Source organism: Mus caroli, chromosome 16 (assembly GCF_900094665.2).
Source record: "Mus caroli chromosome 16, CAROLI_EIJ_v1.1, whole genome shotgun sequence".
Classification (NCBI taxonomy): Eukaryota; Metazoa; Chordata; class Mammalia; order Rodentia; family Muridae; genus Mus; species Mus caroli.
Genome location: NC_034585.1, coordinates 87,965,039 through 87,972,336, shown reverse-complemented (window position 1 = coordinate 87,972,336; position 7,298 = coordinate 87,965,039).

Genomic DNA, 7,298 nt, shown 5'->3' with positions numbered 1-7,298 from the left:
GCCAAGCATCCATGTCCATGGCCCAGGAGGCCTGTGCAGGTCATCTGTAATTCCAGTTCTGTGGAAGCAGAGACTGGAGGAGCTCTGGGGCTCACTGGATACTCATCCCACAAAGTCAGTGAGCTCCAGGTTACTGAGACACCTTGTCACAAAAAATAAAGCAGGGAATGATAGAAGAAGAAGACACCTGGAGTCCACAGGGAGGTGTACCCCACACCTGCACACATACCCATGAGCATGCGCACAAACATCTACCACATGCATACACATTAAAAAGTTTTCCACACTGCCAACATCACTAGTAGACTGTGGTGGTTTGAATAGGTTTGGCCCTCATGGACTAGTGTATTTGAATGTTTGGCCACAGGGAGTGAATGGCACTGTTAGGAGGTGCAGCCTTGTTGGAGTGGGTGTGGCCTTGTTGGAGTAGGTGTGGCCTTGTTAGGGTAGGTGTGGCCTTGTTGGGGTAGGTGTGGCCTTGTTGGAGTAGGTGTGTCCTTGTTAGGGTAGGTGTGGCCTTGTTGGAGTAGGTGTGGCCTTGTTGGAATAGGTGTGGCCTTGTTGGAGGAAATGTGTCACTGTGTGGGTTGGCTTTGAGATGATTATATATATATATATATATATGCTCTAGCTCTGTCCAAGGAAGAAGATAGTCTTCTCCTGGCTGCCTGCTTATCCAGATATAGAACTCTCTGCTTCTCCAGCACCATGCCTGCCTGCACACTGCCATGCTTCCTGCCATGATGATAATGGACTGAACCTCTGAACTGTAAGCCAGCCCAATGAAATGTTTTCCATATAAGAGTTGTCTTGGTATTGGTGTCTCTTCACAGCAATTAAGACATGTCCTAATTAAGACATAGACCGTTAGTGTCACTTCAGTGTCACTAAGAGACCATGCCTTTCTTCTCCTTACATGTGATGACTAAGGGCTCCCTGCTGCCCTTTGGCTTAGCATATGAGTCACAGAGCCTCTTCCACACAGCCTGAAGGTACATTATCTAGTTCTGGCTTCAACCCATAAGTCTGTGCTCCATACATCTCCTACTTGTTTCTCCTCACAATATTAATTGAGAATATCCTTGGGAACTCCAGATCCTCAAAGGTTGAGATACAACCCACATCTCATAAAAATTACCATTTAAAAATATGTAGTTACTCTGGGCAGCGGTGGTGCAAGCCTTTAATCTCAACCCTCGGGAAGCAGAGGCAGGCAGATCTCTGTGAGTTCAAGGCCAGCATAGTCTGCAGAGTTCCAGGACAACCAGAGCTACAGTGAGAAATCCTGCTTCAACCCGCCCCACCCCCCCTAGTGTTTTTAGTATCCATATGAGGATGTGGACTAACTGGCTGCGTTGGCTTGCCCCAGTGATGGACTGCGACCTGGGATTGTAAACCATGTTAAGTCCTCTCCTCCTTTATGTTGCTTTAAAATTCATATATTTTTATTTTCTGCATAAGTCTGTGTACCTTGTGTGTACCTGGTACCTACAGAGGCCAGAAGAGGGCATTAGGTCTCTTTCAGCTGGAGTTACAGATAGTTGTGAGCCACCTGGGTGCTGGGACTCAAACCCAGTTCTCTGCACAAACAGCCAGTGCTCTCAGCATCTGAGCCTGTCTCTAGCTCCCCTCATGTGCAGCAGCAGCCGCCAGTGTTCTCAGCAGCCGAGCCTGTCTCTAGCTCCCCTCATGTGTGGGAGCAGTCATGGCTCTCAGCAACTGAGCCTGTCTCTAACTGCTGTTTGTCATAGAAGCAGAAATGAAACCAGAACACCCACACCCACAGAAACTTCCTATTAGGAATAATGACCCACTGCACCATCCCCTCAGCGCCCCATGATGGGTGATCTTGTTGTCCAGTGGCCTTTTCTGTTCTGGATAGTTCATATGAACAGAAGCCTGTACCAAGGGTCCTTCGTGACTGCCTCTTGCACTTGATGTGAAGATTTCAAGTTCATCCACAGTTTGGTCTGTTTCAGTGCTTCCTTTGTTTCTGTGTGCTACAGTTTTTCATTATACACATACCATATTTTCTTCAGCTCATGAACTGATGGTCCCTCGTGTTGTTTTTTACTTTATGAACAGTGCTGAACATTTCTACACAGCTTTGTGCACAGACTTTCAGTTCTCTTGGGAACACAGCCAGGGTGGTGTGTTGAGGAACCACTAGGTTGCATTAAAGAGTGGCTGCATGTGGCCCGAATGCACGTCCCCTCACTGGTGCACAGGGGTTCTGGTTTCTCCACAGATCACTAATGTGGCTCTTGACTCTGGACATGATATGACTAGGTGTTTGAACTTCCCGCCTGTCTTCTCAGCGTTGTACTCTGACCTGGAATTGCTAGCTTACTTTTTGGGATAAGATCTCCTCTGAACCTGGAGAGCACTTATTTGGCTGGGAATCCTGTTTCTGTTTCCCTAGCTCCAGGATTATAGGTACGCGTTGCCAAAACCTTCTTTTTGATGTCGGTGCTGGGAATTGAACTAAGACCTTTGTACTTGCACGGTAAGCACATGACTGACCAAACCATCTTCCAGACTCCTGTATGCATGTATGTATGTGTGTATGTATGTATGCACATATGTGTGTATGTATGTATGCATGTGTGTGCATGTATGTATGTGCATGTATGTGTGTATGTATGTGTGTGCATGTGTGTATGTGTATATGTGTGCATGTATGTATGTGTATATGCATGCATGTGTGTATGCATGTATGTGTGTATGTATGTATGTGTATATGTATGTGTGTATGTGTGCATGCATGTATGTGTATATATATATGTATGTATGTGTGTATGCATGTATGTGTGTGTATGTATGTATGTGTGTATGTGTATATGTGTGCATATATGTATGTATGTGTGTATGTATGTGTATATGTATGTATGTGTGTATGTGTATATGTGTGCATATATGTATGTATGTATGTATGTATGTGTGTATGTATGTGTATATGTATGTATGTGTGTGTTAGTTTATTTATTTTTATTAAGTTAGTATACAAAATAGCAGGTTTCATTTTGGCATTTTCATACATATTTGCCATTTTGCTTTGTTCTTTCTCAAGCCAGGATTACTACTTAATGTTATGGGTCTTCATAGAACCATTTTCATTCTTTGGCTTTAATGGGATCCAGTTGCTGTGAATTTCCCACTTACGAGACAAGGAAGAACAAGAGGTAGAGAAACACCATCTCTGGTTATTGATGCACTGACAATGAACATGAGAACCAGATGGGTTTTTTTCCCTGCAAATTTGAAAAAATGTCCAGTCACTTCTACAAATGGCTTAAAAGCCTCAAGATTTTAAGAATATGTATTTGTAATTACTCTTCTTTAATAATTAATTACTAATACGTATTAATCACTGAGAACACGGTTTTGATCATTAAGAATTTACAATGTAAAGATTATTTCAAGGTCAAACTCCAACTGTTAATCATCTTAACCTAATGCATGCAGGTCTCTGCTGAATTCAGTTTAAAAATAAAAAGTAAATCACGAGTCGGCCAGGCTGTACTTACTGGAAGCCATCTTTGATCATTCCAGTTCAAGGGCATGTCTTTAATCAAACTTCACAGTGGATACAGAGGCATCAGAGAAGAGCATTTCGCATCCTTCTTTGTTTCTCCAAACGTACATCTCTCACAGGAGCCTCTCTGCCTGGCCTTCCCCCTTCCTCATTCCCACCTCATCTTTATTTACTGCTTTATCCTTTTCCTTTGTTTTGAGGGGAGATTGTGTAAACAAGCCTATGATACTTAGAATCATGTATTCTGTTTACTGGTGAGAGACACCTGTGTGTATCCGAACACACCAGAGGGTATCTTCATCTTGGTGAACTGGGCACCTCAGTGGCTCAAGTATTTTAAGTCTTAGCTGTGTTCTGCTCAAATATGAGATGACTATAAGCCCCAATGGTCTGAGTACCCTTGGTACTAGCTCTGTTGGATGTTTCTATCCCATGTCCCTTCCTTCTGTGTAAATGGGGACCCACAGAGCTCCCATTGCCAGAGCCCTGCCGTAGGAATGACAGGGCCTGGGCCAATACTGTGTAGAATCATTAGCTGAACTCACACCAGAGAGATGATGTAATCCCTTAATTCCAGTTTCTGTGTCTATCCTCCCAGGCTCCTGGGTGATAGATGACTCCTGTCCCATCCAGTTTAAAGCGTTGTTCCATCCAGTTTATATTAAAAACCTCTGCTTAACTAAAAAAATGCCTGTAGGCCACTGTCTAAGGAGAAGTAGGCTTCAGTAGCCTTCCAGTGTATCTTTCCCTACACTGGTTCTGGGTGTGAGAAGGATGTTGGTATCCACTGAGTCTTACTTCCTACACTGGCTTCCCTGCCTCCAGCTGTTCCCCCTTCGCCACTTATCTGTTCCAGTGTCTTCGGAACAGTCCTGGAATTATGCATGCTTCCCAACTCCATATACACTATCTTGTGTCTTACATCCATACCTAAGATAAAATTTAATTTGCAAATTAAGCACAGTAAGAATAACAGCAGAGACTAACAGAAAGAGAGGACAGTTATGGTACACACTGTTATAGAAATTATGGTAATGTGGTTTCTCTCAAAATAAAACCAATTAGTACATCATCAGAAAAGTTTTTGTGTGTGTGTGTGTACAAGTCTACATATGCACAGATGCAGGTGTGCATGCATATGTGTGTATACATGCAGGTGTATGCACAAGTGTGGATATGTGTGCATATGTGTGTGCATGTGTAGGTATGTGTGCATATATGTGCACATGTGTAAGTGTGTGTATTTATGTGTGCATATGCAGGTATTGACATATGTGTGCACACATGCAGGTGTGTATGCATATGTGTGCACATGTGCATGTGTGTACATGTGCAAGTGTGTGGACTTGTGTGTGGAAGCTAGAAGTTGGTGTTGGTGATTTCTTCAACTGCTTCTCTACTTTACCTTTTGAGATGGATTCTCTCTCTGAACCTGGAACTCAAGAGTCCAGCTACATCGGCTGGTAACCCCCTGGGATCCCCATCTCCACCTCCTCAGCACCCAGATTATAGGCATGTGCAGCCACTTTTAGGTGAGTCTTGGAGATCCAGACTCAGGTCTCCGTGGTGGTATGAGAAGTACTCTACCATCTGCCCTTGCCCGGTACTTCATGGTTCCCCCTGGCACTCCCAATGCCAGCGTCAGTCCTCTTTACTGTGGGGCCTTTAGGAAGTAAGATGGGGTTGCTTGGATATCTGCATTGCTGTAGCTGCTACAGCTGATCTGATAACTGAACCCGGAACTAAATGACTGATGGACAGCTACTATGCACCGTGTGGATATACTAGACAATTCATGGGTGGGTCAGAGTGGGATGTCAGACTTATTCATGCTACTCCCAATTCATGTGCGGCATAACACGTATGAACTATCTATTTCTGACATGTTTCATTTAATATCCTCGGGCTCTGATTGACCACAGGGGACTGAATGCATAAATCAAAATCATGGATGAGGAGGGACCACTGAAGTCTTGTCTTGCCTCTCTCTCTCTCTCTCCCCCCCTCTCTCTTCTCTCTCTCTCTTCCTTCCTTTCTTCCTTTCTTTCTTTCTTTCTTTCTTTCTTTCTTTCTTTCTTTCTTTCTTTCTTTCTTTCTTTCTTTCTTTCTTTCTTTCTTTCTTTCTCCTCTGTCTCTCTCTCTGTCTCTCCTCCCTCCCTCCCTCTCCCTCTCTCTCTAAGTTTAGATAGTAATGACCTCCAGGGTACCTGTGCTACCTCTCCTTTGTTAGTACTTTGTTGCCTGAAGACCTGTGAGACCGTCTCTTACCAACCCCAGGCTGGGAACCCACACTGATGGAGAGTTACTTGTCTGCTGGCTCTCAGCCCCACGGGAGCTGAAGTGACCCCTGATGCAGCTGAATTTTAAGGTGTTCCATTAGGATGGTCATGTTTGGGGAGCTGTCAAATATCAGCAGCACACAGCCCTGCTTGGATGGGCATGTCTGTCTGGATGTCCCAATTTGAAAGTGTAATGACCATTGGCTTCTCTTGACCTCCTGGCTCTGTGTTTTCTTCTCACCACACTTCACTCAGGGACAGAAAGGGGTGGGTCTTCCCTTCCAAGTGTTGCACAGATTATTCCTCTATGCCTGGCTCTTTCTATGCTACAGAGGATGAGCAAGGGCGGTCTTTCCCAGGTCAGCAGCCCAGTACAACAAAGTCTGCAGAGTGCTGGGGCTGGTCTGGTGCTGCTATCTGTTCAAACGCTCATTACTATTTCCCAGGACCTGATTTCCCCAAGACCCATCCATTCTCTTGTACACACCAGCTTTTGTTGTATAACACATTGTTCCTCAAGTTATCCCTGATTGGTTAATAAAGATGCTTACAGCCTGGGCTGGGCATAAGAGAGGGCTTCCTTGGCTTAGGGTCTGAGGTAGGGACCATGACAGTGAGAGAGAAGAAGGGAGTATCATGGGGTCTGTGGGTTGTGACCTCATTCATAGCCGTAAGGGCTGACCCGATGGGATAGGCACTGCCCAGGTGGAACACAGCGAGTGATATTTCGGGGATCACCACAGGGAAGTAGCAAAATAGCCCAGAGGGTTGAGATCTGCCCAGATCTGGTGCTTTTATCAAAATAGCAAAATAAACCTAAGGGTTTCTCTGTCTTTTATCTGGGAACAATATGGTCTGGAGTTGGGTAGAAACCCCTACCAGATATTTAAAGATAACAAGGGGGTGCAGCAACCCCAAGAATAATAACACTACATCAGATACCATGTTTCGATGTAAAGAGGTGGATGTGCCCCCCCCCCCCCCATTAACTCCTGTGTATCCCTGTCATCTTCCTTGTCCTAGGCAAGGGCAAACCTCTAAGATCAAGCCAACAAAGGCTAAGGCAGAAAGCACACCAATAGCCTTCAAACTTCTCTCTTGGTAATCTTGTAATCTACCCTGACACTCAGAACAGCTTCTGGTCAAAATACAGTGTCTTAATTAGGGGTTCTGCTGCTGTGATGAGACACTGTGGCCATGACTACTCTTACAAAAGACAACATTGAATCAGGGGTTGGCTCATAGTTCAGAGGTGTAGTCCATTGTCATCATGGCAGGGAGCATGGTGGCAGCTTGCAGGCAGACATGGTGCTGGAGAGGGAGCTGAGAGAGTTCTATATCCAAATCCAAAGGCAGCAGGGAGGGAGAGGAGAGAGGAGGGAGGGAGAGAGGAGAGAGGAGAGAGAAGAGAGAGAAGAGAGGAGAGAAGAGAGCAGAGGAGAGAGAAGAGAGGAGAGAAGAGAGCAGAGGAGAGGAGAGGAGAG